Genomic DNA, 13,729 nt, shown 5'->3' on the forward strand with positions numbered 1-13,729 from the left:
TTGGAGACCGTGCCGTTAGCTAACGAGGACCTGAGCGCTGGAATTCCCTCTCTATATTCTTTTATGGCGTGCAGTTGTTGCTGCAGAGCCAGAGATTTTTGTTCATCTATAACTTCCCATGAACTGGATGGCAGTTAATAGCCAATCACATTGGCCGTGTGGGTCTCATATTTCCTTACGTCATGGAAGGAGGCTATTTGGTCCATCAAGGCTTTGCCAGGTCTCAGACCAATTGCATCAATGCCATTCCCTGCCTGTAAGCTATTCTTTACCATGTGTCCATTGATTTCCACCCCCACTCCCTCCCCCGTCCGTGCTTATTCTCCTACCACTGACCTGCACACCAGGGCAGTTTACAGGACTTAATTCACCTACTAACCAAAACGTCTTTGGGATGTGGGAGGAAACATGTGGAGCTTGCATGCTCCTTATGGCTATCATCAGAGGTCGGGTTGAACCTGGGTCGCTGGAACTGTGGGCCAGCTGCACTACCTGCAAATCACTGTGCTGCCTGCAGATTTACATCCCAAAACTGCAAGGACAGTCAGGTTTTTATGGCGATCTGGTAGTTTCATTCCTGACATCGTTTTTATTCCAGATTCACAGCTGAGTTTGTTGCCGTGATGTAATTTGCACTTCTGTGGGACATTAACTAATGGGGTGGCACAGTGGTACTGGTAACTACTAGTGCTGCTGTCTCATAGCTTCATTGACCCAGGTTTAATGCTGACCTCCAGTGCTGTTTGGGTGGAGTTTGCATGTTCTCCCTGTGCCTGCATGGGTTTCATCCAGATCCTCCAGTTTACTTCTGCCTTCCAAAGATTTGCGAGTTGGTAACTTGCCCCGAGTATGTAGCTGAGTGGTAAAATCTGAAGAGCTTCGATGGGAATGTGGGGAGAACAGGTTACAGGAAAAAATAAGTGGTGAATGATATTGCTCTATGAGCCAGCATAAACTTGATGGGCTGCAAGGTCCTCCTACATTGGAAGGAAGTATGGAATATGGAACCTCTGAGTTGCCAGCTCAGTAGTTTAACCACTACTCTAGTGTGTCCCATTGATACAGTAATATCTTGGCCCCTCTCCTCCCTTAAGATGATCCGTATTTCTTTGACTAAGGTTTTGGTCATTCATCCGAAAGTCTGCTTCTTGGTCTTGGCATCACATTTCTTTTGATAATGTTCATATGAAGGTATATAGCTGTTATATAAGCATGAGTTATTAGTTGGGCTGAGATCCTGACCGTCAGCAGATAAATCTGTTCTAATTGTGTGTGTTGGATGTTCCTGATTTTGGAGAGGCCCTCTTAACAGGCTGCTTTTTGTGCCAGTTTTGGTTTGTCAAGGATGTTGTTGATTTAGCTTAAAAGGCCAGTGTTGTTTGTGAGTCAACAGGGTAGCCTGTCTCTGTCTTACAATATACAGGCCCTCCTTTGTTGTCAATCTGCTCAAGTTAGTGTGCATGCTGGTGTCACATGCATTATCTCTCTCCATTAACACATTCAGCCAGACACAAGAGACTGCAGATGCTGGAACCTGGAGCAATAAACAATCTGCTGGCGGAACTCAGCAGGTCGAGCAGCATCTGCGGGAGGAAAGGAATTGACGTTTCGTGTCGAAACCCTGCATCAGGACCAGAGAAGTCGATAATTCCTTTCCTCCCACAGATGCTGCTCGATCTGCTGAGTTCCTCCAGCAGATTGTTTGATGCAACACATTCACTGCTTCTGTATAACCGTTTCGTTCCTCCTCCGCTTACCAGATCATTCACATATCAATTAATAATGATATCTTTAGATCTTGGGCAAAGTAATATTTGCAAATTAAAAAAGAATGCTTTATTAAAGCTAATTGTAGAGTATTGGTGGTCCAACATACAGCCAATGCTGACAATTTGAAATAAAAAACAGAATTACTCGGCAGGTCAGGCAGCATTTGTGATAGAAGGAACACGTTTAATTTTCATGTAAATGATCTTTAATCGGAACTAGAAGAATTTCAACAGTGCACTGGAGAGGTCGTGAAGGATGAAATAGGCTTCTCTGATGCACCAACTCAGGGCTTTGAGTGCCTTTACTGGTAGGGTGGGAACCAATTACCTGTTTCCTTCTAATGATGATGCTGAACTGATCAGAATTTGTTGAATCTTACATGGCAAATGAACTCTGGACATTTCTGCTTATGATTGTTCCACTAAGATCATGAGAAGATCCGGTTATAGTACTGAGCCCCAATGTAAAGTAGCTGCAAAATAAAATGAACACTCTTAAACAAAGAGGATATGGAAAGAGGCAGTGTCACCTTCTGTTCCTGTTACAATGGGCCTGTCTTTAGTTCCTGACACCACATTATCCCAGGACACACACTTCCTCGGTCGTGGATACATCTGTCTCCATTCAGTTCCTCAGCTCCTGGTGCAGACTTTCGACTTCTTTTCTCTTCTAATCTTCGGTCACCTGGTGCGGAGGGGTGTCAAAGTTGGTCATGGAGACTCCCTGTCAGTCAGCTCCTGGGCCTGGCCAAGCAGTGGGCCACCGAGGGGTCCACCTAAGTCGATCACTGCCCTCTTCTGAGGATACACCTGTACCCAATTGTCAGTGGAGAGGGAACATGTGGTACCTGCTGGCTCTCTGGAGGCCTTCTGGGACCTGTGGATCCACAGTGGTTAGCTTGCATCCTGGACAAGAATACTATGTTCTAAGTTGAAAGTTATGAAATATTCTGAAGAAGATGATATTGTAATTATGTAAATAAATCTTCTTTTAAAAGAGACATCACGGGTTGCGACACCAGAGGGCAGCAACAGGGACAGCCCCTACTGTGTGTTTCCTCAGAGGAGATCACCACCCCTTTGAGTATATCCAGGAGATCCTGGAAAGATCTGCTAACCAATCAGGAATGATTTCATCTCTTGTGCCAGTCTGAAACTGATACAGATGGGCAAACAGATGGACAGGATTCCCTGAATAATCCATGCCCTCCCCTGGGGCAGTGCAGTGCACATGTTGCTTTGTGTTAAACCTGAACTCGGTTTAAACAGTAATTTAAGTGAGGCACACTCAGGGTTTGCGTTTAACCCATCACATCCCCTTCACTATCAAAAGATCCTCGATGCTCTTAAAGTTCACCTGTCTGCACATTCTAAAAGTGACTGATGGCTCTCGCCACTGACTTTTGCAAATGCTTTGAGCTGTTTGTAGTGCAACTTCCGAGGGAACTGGTGAAAGCAAAGCTGGCGAGCTAAACTTCGCACCCTCAAATGCAATCAGGTTGCAAAAATATTCTGATTCCATTTATAACCTTTTAATGGTCAGAATATATTGTAAAAAAAAAACCCAGAATGATGATTTGTTTTACAAATACATCCCACTTAATTCCAGGACATTGATGGATAATCTTTCAGTACGTTTATATGCACATATGTATATGTGTACAGGTATGTTTATGGATAAACATATATGCATGTGTGTAAATATATGTTTGTGCATAGTCTTGAAAGTTAGATCACATCGGATCTAGTGCAAGCAAGTCAATTGGATACAGAATTGGCTTGATGGTATGAAAAAGAGGGTTGTTTTTCAGATTGGAGGCCTGTGACAAGACAAGACAAGATTTCTTTATTAGTCACATGTACATCAAAACACACAGTGAAATTCATCTTTTGTGTAGAGTGTTCTGGGGGCAGCCCGCAAGTGTCGCCACTCTTCCAGCGCCAACATAGCATGCCCACAACTTCTTAACCCGTACGTCTTTGGAATGCCACAGGTATCAATGCTGGGTTCACTGCTGTTTGTCATTTCTATTGATGATTTGGATGAGAATGTAGGTGGTATGGTTAGTAAGTTTGTGGGTGACACTAAAATTGGTGGTACAGTGGACAGTGAAGGAGGCTATCTCAGATTACAATGGATCTTGATCAACTGGGAAAGTGGGCCAAGAAATGTCAGATGGAATTTAATTCAGACAAGTGCAAAGTGTTTGCATTTTGGTAAGACACACCAGGGCAGGACAAACATAGTGAATGGTAGGGCCCTGGGGAGTGCTGTAGAACATAGAGACCTTGGAGTTCAGGTTCATAGTTCCTTGAAAGTGGCGACACAGGTAGACAGGGTGTGAAGAAGGCATTTGGCATGCTTGCCTTCATCAGGAAGGAGTTGGGAAGTCATATTACAGCTGCACAAGATGTTGGGAAGTCCACATTTGGAGTTCTGCGTGCAGTTCTGGTCCACCCTGCTATAGGAAGCATGTTGTTAAAGTGCAGAGGATGCAGAAAAGATTTACGAGGATACTACTGGGACTGGAGGCTTGAGTTATAACAAGAGGCTGGATACATTGGGACTTTTTTTCCTGAAGCACAAGAGGCTGAGGGGTGACCTTATAGAGGTTTATAAAATCACGAAGGGCATAGATAGATGAATAGCCAAAGTCTTTTCCCCCAGGATAGGGGAATCCAAGGGAGTATATACTCTAGGGGAGTCCTCTAGAGGCCACTGGTTTAAAAGTGAGAGGGGAAAGATTTAAAAGGAATCTGAGGGGCAATTTTTTTCCACACAGAGGGCAGTGAGTATGGAACGCGTTGCCAGCAGAAGTGGTAGAGGTGGGTACAATTGTGAAATTTAAAGGGCATTTGGACAGTTACATGGATGTGAAAATGTTTAGAGGGATATGGGCCAAACGCAGGCAAATGGAACGCTCCTTACATGACTCGATATGTACGTGCATTATAAAAGTATGCATTCAATATACGTATTATATATTCCTGTGTACAGATTTAAGTGTGTATAATAGTGTGTAAAACATCTGTACATCCTAACCACCAGCTGACGCATTCTGTCATTGTCCTGCGCAGTGGGTGGGCCCGCCCCACTTCACGTTCATTGGTCGTTTGTCGTCACCGCTATCGGCAATGTTGCCAGTCGTCACCTGGCACTGATTGGCCGCTTGTCCGTCAATCATTTGAAACGCGGTCGTTCCCCGCTGTCTCTTTAAAAGGAGCCGGAGCTATGGCTCGGGACTTCTTCAATCAGTCTGTCAATCGGGGTCCGACTGCTGGCTCGCTGCATCGGTAGAATAAAGAGGCTTCGAACAAGGTAATAAAGGATGGAAATCTCCCTGCTGGTGTTTGGAATTAAATTATAGACAGGTTCCTCTTTGCCCAAAGTCTGGACTCAGTTAGGGAAAGTGAACGAGTGCAGTAAGGTCACTGTGAAATTAACACCTCTGTCTCTCCGAGCATTGCTGCACCCGGGCAGTACACGGCTCCTTTAGCGAGGGAAGAGATCCCGTTGTAAAGGCACCGACTGCTCTTTTAAAATCCACGCGGATTTTTAATAAATGCAACTGGCTCCTTGCCCAGGGCTCGATCTGCAGTAAACACCAAGGGTGGCCTTGGTTTACGGATAAGAGTTAACCGCTGCCCACACAGCACTGTCTTGTCCCCTTGCTTCACGGGGATCTCGCAGCGACTGAGGTGACCGGAGGTTGCCCGTTGCCTTTGGGGCGAACCTGCCTCGTGCACTGCTGAGGCCAGGGTCAGAGTAGTCAGTGGAAGGGAAAATTCTCTGAGCACATCAGTGCTGCATTCGGTGGCGCCCGTCCCAGTAAACAAAAATGTGCAGCTTTAAAAAATAAAGCCAGAAATGAACTAGCTGTGTGCATTGGTTGCGCTGTGAAATGCGACCCCCTGGAAGGCAGCAGCTGCTTTTGCATATTGCCTGTTGGTGGCACGGTAGCTAGCCGCTCGGACACCGCGGGGAGGGAGCACATTGTGGTGCCGACGCCGCTGTCAGTGGGGCGGCAGTTCTTGGGATGAAGCACCGGTTCCTCGGGCACAGAAGGGCCTCTGGTGATTCCAAGGGGAAAGGGGGGAGAGCGGGAGGGGATGGATGGACTCAAAACATCCAGGGGACCAGTCCGCTGCAACCTTGCGAGGCTCAGGTGGGCTTCCTGAACTGTTTGTTGAATTAGTTTATAGAAAGGTTGGAAGCCCCTTTGCTAAACCGTTTGAGATCCTTGACTCTCCACTGATAGCCCAATTGTCTGCACTCTGGCCTCTACTACGAAACCCGAGAACCCATTCCGTGCATTGCCTTTACTTGGAGACTGGTGTTTCTATTGGTGTTTCCCCTCACTACTGAACTGAGGGCCCCATTTCTCTCCTGCTGGCCTTGCCTCTGAGCTGGATGCTGGACTCTGCCTCCGTTCTGCTAATTTCAAAGCTTGTTTGATTCTTGAACCCAATTTGCCTTTTGTTTCACCCGATCATCTGCCGTCCTTCCCTGCCCCTTTGGGTATTGGGTGTCTCAGTGGGCCCAGACGCCCCCACAGCTTTCTGGCAGCTGTGGTCCCTGATCCACAGCAGCAGCAGCTCTGCCTTGCTTTGCAGAGCTGTGCAGAGAGATTAACTGTGGCAACCTGCCCTTCCAAGTGCTGAGGTAGGTGCTCAATTCTGCTCTCGTAGCTTGGTGTTGCTGGTTTATAGACAAGTGCCTGTGGTGGAGCTGGAGTGTAGGTGGTTGACGCAGGCGAGCCGCTCTGTTTGACGAGCACTGGGACACAGAGATGGTCCAGTGAAGATCTGCCTTCCGAAATACAGGAAGCCTTGGGAAAAATTGGGCTGTTTCATGAAATTGGATGGTATTAAAGAGGAATCTGATAGATAGTAATGTTTAAAATTATGAAGGGTTGGTGCCTGGGTGTGTGGTGGAAGCAGGTACACTCATAACATTTACTTATCTAGATGAGCACTAATCACAATGGTGCAGCGCTGGTAAATGGGCTTTTGTTTAGATGGTCAGCACTGACACGATGGGCTGAAGGGCCTGTTTCTGTGCTTGTATGACTCTCTGAGGCAGAGTAGTTGCAAAATTATCATTGAATGGAGGGTGGGGGGAGGCAACAAGAACTAGGGGATGTCGGTATGTGATTACATGGAAGAGATTTGGGATGGAGAATGGGAAATATTTTTCCTCCAGGACTGAGGCTGTGGAACCCAGAATTAGTGATGGCAGCAAAGACCTAATTGGTCTTTAAATTAGTTCAGAGATGTGGTGGGCACAAAGGGGACATGGCAATGTAGACTGGTGCCATTGCGTGAACAGTGTAACCCTAACCAAGACTGGTTGAATGGAGCTGCCTGTTGCCAGGTTGGAATTTGTGTGATACATATTGATGAACGTAAAGAGTAATTTACAATGAGCACACAGTCCAAAGTCAGTTTCTTGCCCTCATTATGTGCCATGGAGTGATTTCAATCAGTGATCCAATTTTAACAAAAACTATTGCTGGCACGGGTTTGAAAGGCTGAATGGCCTCTTTCTCTGCTGTCAGTCATAGAATTCAATCCCATACTTTTTCAGCATTTGAAAATTTATTTCTCCAGAACAAGATATTGTACAAAATAAGATATCGTATTAGTCACATGTACATCGAAACACAGTGAAATGCACTTTTGCGTAGAGTGTTCTGGGGGGCAGCCGGCAGTGTCGCCATGCTTCCGGTGCCAACATAGCATGCTGACAACTTCCTAACCTGTACGTCTTGGAATGTGGGAGGAAACCAGAGCACCCAGAGGAAACCCACACAGACACAGGGAGAATGCACAAACTCCTTGCAGACAGCGGTGGGAATTGAACCTGGGTTGCTGGCGCTGTAATAACATTACACTAACTGCTACACTACCCTGCCAACCATTTACAAGCTGCATATTGTCACTTCTGAAATTTGACAGGGTGTTTCCTTGTGCCCAGTATAATTTTCTATGTCAGAGATGCATAGGATGACACTTCCTATTGGGATATTGTTGGTAAACCTAGACCCTGTTGTCCTGGGGCAAACTTCCTTGGTCAGTCCTAGGGGACAGCTAAGTTTTCCCAGTACATATTGGATTGGGAACCTGATCAGCTTAGTTCGCTAACTTGCCTTGCATCCTTCTGGCTGAGTGCACCCACCCACCCCCAGATGCTCCAATGGCCCCAATACCCTGAACGCACTCCTCCAGCCATGGAAACAGGTCCTGACTGAGCCTGTGACTGCTGGTGTTCATCTGTCTCCTGAACGCACCTTGGTCCCAACTCTCAGCAGCACATTGGTATTGTACGTTGGGACTTTACTGCGCTCCATCTGGATGCCCCAGGTCATTGGTTCTCAAATATTATGGTGAGTTTTGATGCATTGGCACATGGGTTATGTTCACCATGTACTGTGGAGAAATCAGTGCCCAAGGATGAAGGGAAACGAGACTTGCATCGTCACCTTTAGGACATCCCAATGTGCTTCACGACCAATTAATACTTTTTAAATTTTTGTTTGTAAGGTGTGCAACACGGCCACCAAGTTTGGGTACAGTAACAATGTGATAAGGATGTTGGTGAGGGAGAAATATAGGGCATTGGGGAGGCGTTCCCTTCGGAATAGTGCCATGGAATCTGTGTCTGTCTGAGAGGGGTGGACAGGCCTCTGTTCAATGTCTCATCCAGGAGCTGGCACCTATGACAGTGCAGCACTCCCTCTGTACTGCAGTGGAGTGTGAGCCTAGACATTTCTGCTCAGTTCTCTGGATTGGGGCATTGAGTCACAATCTTTAGATGTGGGTGAGAGTGTTGCTTACTCAAGGTTTGTTCGGGTATAAGTTAAAACATGACCCAATCATTGGTAATAAGTTGAGGATTTGTCAACACTCCCGACCTGACCCGAGCATTGTTGTGAATATAATGATCTCAGACATGGTCTTCACAAGCAGTAATACTGAGCAAATCCTCCTCCCCTGGACAGAATATTCAGCAACTGATCCAAACCCATCTGTTATTAGCAGACCCTAGCAGGTCCTGTTGAAACCTGTAGATTGTGTTTCAGGTACCTGACCTCTGCTGCCCACAGAGCTTGATTAGTTAGAACATAGAACACTACAGCACAATACAAGGTCCTTTCGGCCACAATGTTGTGCTGTACATTTTATCCTGCTCTAAGATCTATCCTAACCCTTCCCTCCCACGATAGCATCCCATTTCTCTATCATTCATAGTGTTCTATCTAAGAGTCCTCTTAAAATGTCCCTATGTATCTGCCCCCACAACCTTATGCCCAGGCAGTGGCATTCCAATGCACCACACCACACTCTGTGTAAAATAAATACTTACCCCTGACATTCCCCCTTGATACCTTTCCTCCACTCATCTGAAAATTATGCCCCCTTGTGTTAGCCATTGTTGCCCTGGGAAAGTCTCTGACTGTCAACTTGATTTGTTGCCTCTCATCATCGTGTACACCTCTATCAAGTCACCTCTCATCATCCTCCTCTCCAAAGAGCAAAGCCCAAACTCACTCCAACTATTCTCATGAGACATGCTCTCCAATCCATGCAACATCCTGGTAAATCTCCTCTGCACCCTCTCTAAAGCTTCCACATCCTTCCTACAATGAGCCGACCAGAACTGAACACAATACTCCAAGCGTGTCTGACCAGGGTTCTATCGAGCTGCAACATTACCTCGCAGCTCTTGAACTCAATACCCCCGACTAATGAGGCCAACACTCCATACGCCTTCTTAACAAACCCTATCGACCTGCATGGCAACCTTGAGGGATCTATGGACATGGACTGCAAGATTCCTCTGTTCCTCCACACTGCTAAGAGTCCTGCCATTAACCTTGTATTCTGCCTTCAGATTCAATCTCCCGTAGTGTATCACTTCACATTCATCCAGGTTGAACTCCATCTGCCACTTCTCAGCCCAAATCTGCATTCTGTCAATATCCTGTGGTAATCTACAGCACCCTTCTACACTATCCACAACACCACCAACCTTTGTATCATCAGCAAACTTACTAACCCACCCTTCCACATCCTCATCCAAGTCATTTATAAAAACCACAAAGAGCAGGGGTCCCAGAAAAGATCCCTGCGGAACACCACTGGTCACCGACCTCCAGGCAGAATACGCTCCATCTACCACCACCCTCTGTCTTCTATGAGCGATCCAATTCTGTATCCACACAGCCAAGTTTCCCTGGATCCCATGCCTCCTGACTTTCTGAACGAGCCTTTCATGAGGAACCTTATCAAATGCCTTACTAAAATCCATGTACACCACATCCACTGCTCTACCTTCATTAATGTGCTTTGTCACATCCTCAAAGAATTCAGTCAGGCTCATGAGGCACGAGGTGCCCCTCACAAAGCCATGCTGACTGTCCCTAATCAGCCTATGCTTCTCCAAATGCCCATAAATCCTGCCTCTAAGAATCTTCTCCAGTAATTTGCCCACCACTGAAGTAAGACTCACTGGTCTGTAATTCCCAAGGTTATCCCTACTCCCTTTCTTAAACAAAGGAACAACATTTGCCACCCTCCAATCACCTGGCACTACTCCTGCATCCAGTGAGGATGCAAAGATTGTAGCCAAAGGTGCAGCAATCTCTTCCCTAGCTTCCTGTAATAACCTTGGATATATCCTGTCTGGCCCTGATGACCTTGTCTATCCTAACGTTTTTCAATAGTTCCAGCACATCCTCTTTCCTCACATTGACATGCCCTAGCGTATCAGCCTGTTGTACACCATCCTCACTAACGTCAAGGTCTCTCTCTGTGAATACTGAAGCAAAGTATTCATTAAGGACCTCCCCTACCTCTTCCGACTCCAGGCACGTTTCCTCTTTTATCCCGATTGGTCCTACCCTCACGCTAGTCATCCTCCTGTTTCTTCACATATGTGTAGAATGCCTTGGGGTTTTCCTTGATCCTACTCACCAATGACTTCTCATGCCCTCTTCTCGTTCTCCTAAGTCCATTCTAAGCTCCCTCCTGGCTACCTTGTAACTCTCCAGAGCCCTGTCTGATCCTTGCTTTCTAAACCTCAGCTAGTTTCTTCTTCCTCTTGACAAGTTATTCTACATCTCTTGTCAACCCCGGTTCCTTCACTCTACAGTCCTTACCTTGCCTCAGTGAGACACAGCTATCCAGAACCCCATGCAAATGTTCCTCAAACAATCTCCACATTTCCGCTCTGCACTTCCCCAAGAACATCTGTTCCCAATTTACGCTCCCAAGTTCCTGCCTAAGAGCATAATTCCCCTTCCCCTAGTTAAATAATTTCCCATATCGTCTGCTCCTATCCCTCTCCAAGGCTATGGTAAAGGTCAAGGAGTTATGGTCACTGTCCCCAAAATGTTCTCCCACCGAGAGATCTGAAACCTGATCAGGCTCATTGCCTACTACCATGTCCAGTACAGCCTCTCCTCCAGTTGGCCTGTCCACATACTGTATCGGGAATCCTTCCCCATCTATCTGCCCTATCTATCCCATTTACAACTAAGGAGTTGCCAATCAATATTAGGGAAGTTGAAATCACCCATGACAACAACACTGTTATTTTTGCACCTCTCCAAAATCTGCCTCCCGATCCGCTCCTCAGCGTCTCTGCTGCTATTCGGGGGTCAGTAGAATACTCCCAATAGAGTGATCGCTCCCTTCCTGTTTCTGACTTCTACCCACACGGACTCGGTGGACGATCCCACCGGGACATCCTCCCTTTCTACAGCTGTGACACTGTCCCTGATCAGCAAAGCCACTCCCCACCTCTTTTACTTCCGTCCCTGTCCCTTCGAACATCGAAACCCTGGGATATCCAGCAGCCATTCCTGCCCTTGTGACAGCCAAGTCACTGTAATGACCACCACATCATAGTTCCACGTACTGACCCACGCTCTAAGTTCATCAGCCTTGTTCCCGATACTTCTCGCATTAAAGTAGACGCACTTCAGCCCATCCAACTGACTGCAGTTTGCCCTTTCAACTGTCTCTCCTTCCTCTCAGTCTTTCCACACTCTGCATTTGCTTGTACACTGAATGCACCAACCTCTGACCTATCACTCCAGTTCCCATCCCGCCGCCAAACTAGTTCACACCCTGCCCAACAGTTCGAGCAAACCTGCCCGCAAGAATATTGGTTCCCCTTCCAGTTCAAGTGAAACCCGTCCCTTCTGTACAGGTCGTACCTTCCCCAGAAGAGATCCCAATGATCAACAAATCTGAAACCCTGCCCCCTGCACCAACTCCTCAGCCACACATTCATCTGCCAAATCATCCTATCCTTACCCTCACTGGCACGTGGCACAGGCAGCAATCCAGAGGTTACTGCCCTCGAGGTCCTGCTTTTCAGCTTCTGACCTAGCTCCCTATATTCCCTCTTCAGGACCTCATCTCGTTTCCTACCTATGTCATTGGTACCAATATGTACCACGATCTCTGACTGTTCACCCTCCCCCTTCAGAATATTGTGGACCCGATCCGAGACGTCCCTGACCCTGGCACCGGGGAGGCAACATACCATCTGGGAGTCTCCTTCACATCCACAGAATCTCCTGTCTGCCCCCCTTACTAATGGAATCCCCTATCACTACCGCCCTCCTCTTCTCCCCACTTCCCTTCTGCACCACACGACCAGGCTCAGTGCCAGAGACCTGGTCACTGCAGCTTTTCCCCTGGTAGGGCCGTCCCCTGCCCCCAGCAGTATCCGAAGCAGTATACCTGTTATTGAGGGGAACAGCCACACGGGTACTCTGCACTACCTGCCTATTCTCCATCCTTCTCCTGACAGTCACCCAGCTACCTGCCTCCTGCAGCCTCGGAGTGACTGTCTCCCTGAAGCTCTTGTCTATGTACTCCCCAGTATCCCATAGCAGCTGAAGGTCATGGGCTGGTTTGGAGCACCATTGATTGGTGTGTTGGTGGGAAGGAACTGTGTTTGGATGAAGTAGGCTTTCCTCGTCACCAAACCCAGTGTTGCAGTAGTTCCACTCCTGTTGTTCACCTCAGTGCTGGAAGTCCCAAAAAGTAGGAACCCTGCCCCAAATCCCCCTCCAAGCACATGTTGAAATATCCTCATTCCTTCAACCTCACTATGTCTAAATATTGCAGTTCCCTACACACCAGCACAGTGGGAGCACCTTCAATGGCTCACCTTCTCCGGAGCAACGAGGAATGGGTAGCAAATGTTGGCCTTGCTCATTCTGAAAACTGTTTTTTAAATAAAAAAAAGGGCATGAAAGTTAATATGGTTTATTAAGGCTAGATCAAAGTCAGTGGCTCATGATCACACACACTGAAAGAATAATGTCACTGCCCACTGACTGAATACAAATCCACACTAATCAATAGAGACAAACACCAGAAATAACAGGCTGCCTGCAATGTATAATGATGCTTTATATTCGTGCCAGGATTTCAATGTGATTCAATGTCAGGAAAGAGATGACAAATGACTTTGGGGATCCCAGCCGTCAGTTGGTCCCACCCCCAACCCTTGGGACTCTTACCGTCTCATTTCAATGTTGTCTGATGGGCAGTGTTCAGTTAATTATTTCGGTTCCACTGAACTGATTTGAGCAAGAGGGTTTTTTTTTGTTTTAAGAGGAGTGCAGAAATCCACTGAAAATGCTGGGCAGACTGGGGCTCGGAGTCTGCACTGCTGAGATGGGCTCATTGGCTGAGTCTATGGAGGACGTGCTTTGGCTTGAGTACCAGACACAGCTGGGACAACTGAACACAACAGCAGTCGGGCAACTGTAGTGATGCAAGGTCAGCTGATCACTTCCTCAAAATACAGGAAGGCGTTCAGTAAATGAGGATCTGAAAGCCTCGTATGTTTGCTCATCTCAGACCAACAGCATGTCTGCCATTATGTTTGAGGGGCCTCTCTGCTCCCTGCCTTTTGTTCTTTTGAACTAACTTCT

At 47.0% G+C, this 13,729-nt stretch overlaps 1 protein-coding gene across 1 annotated transcript in view; it reads left to right on the forward strand.

Moving 5' to 3' along the window:
• Positions 1-4,994: 4,994 nt before the first annotated feature.
• The window catches only part of LOC127584364 (ras association domain-containing protein 2-like), a 35,308-nt gene continuing 26,573 nt past the window's right edge, over positions 4,995-13,729 (forward strand). The window contains 1 exon segment of the mRNA XM_052041086.1: positions 4,995-5,088. The gene's annotated coding sequence lies outside the window, so the exon portion shown is untranslated.

Source organism: Pristis pectinata, chromosome 29 (assembly GCF_009764475.1).
Source record: "Pristis pectinata isolate sPriPec2 chromosome 29, sPriPec2.1.pri, whole genome shotgun sequence".
Lineage (NCBI taxonomy): Eukaryota > Metazoa > Chordata > Chondrichthyes > Rhinopristiformes > Pristidae > Pristis > Pristis pectinata.